Consider the following 913-nt stretch of genomic DNA (forward strand, 5'->3'; position numbering starts at 1 on the left):
TGAGAGACTGAATTGTACTTTACAATAGGGAGCTGCTTTTGTGATGACACAGAGGCAGGTGTTTTGCTGCAATATAAATGAATTTAGCTTGGGAGCAAGCCCAGAGCTCCTGCACCATCAGATATTTATCACAAAGCAGATTTTCACACTTGGTTCTGCAAAAGGGTGAACTTTGCTGAAGCAAACAGCAGTGGATGAGATTCTGATGTGCTAAAAAACAGCTTCAAAGAAATGTAATTCATAGCCTCCAAAATAAAAAGAGAATCAACTGAGAACACAGAGGGAGCAGAGAATTTGTATAACCTGCCAATGTAAGACTCTTAAGTTTTTTATTGGCTTGCAACTGATTTAGATCCAAAGACTGCTCATGCTTAAACCACCTAGACATTTCCATTTCCTTCACTGAGACCAGGATCTGGACTATTGCAATGAAAACCAGTCTAAAATAAGAGCTTATCCCATGAAAACATTCCCATTCACGATATCATGTTGTATCAGACCAATTGTGACACCCAGAAATACTGGAAAAGAGACTGAATTCAGTGACTGGTTATATCAGGGTTGCTACATGCCTGACAAATGACAAAATTATTCTCCACCAAGTGTTGCTGTGGCTATTGCTTTAAGAAAGTTGTGTCCTAGCAGACAAGGGTTAAAAGTCTCAAAAAACTTTATCAAAGCTATTTCTCAACTTTTTTAGTGAAAGTTACTGATTTCACAGTTTCATAACTTTGTACCTGTAGACTTCTTGCTTTCAGAACAGATATTTGCTAAACCTGTATTTTCCAATGTAATATATTTCACTTAGGCGTAGCAAATTATCAAGAGAAAATCCTCAGCACTGTTCAACTCAAATGAGTTTTCAAAGTAGGGGCATGATCCCCACCAGGCTGACTTGGAAATAGAATTAGTA

This window comes from Eurypyga helias, unplaced genomic scaffold (genome assembly GCF_000690775.1).
Source record: "Eurypyga helias isolate BGI_N326 unplaced genomic scaffold, ASM69077v1 scaffold28814, whole genome shotgun sequence".
NCBI classification, from domain to species: Eukaryota; Metazoa; Chordata; class Aves; order Eurypygiformes; family Eurypygidae; genus Eurypyga; species Eurypyga helias.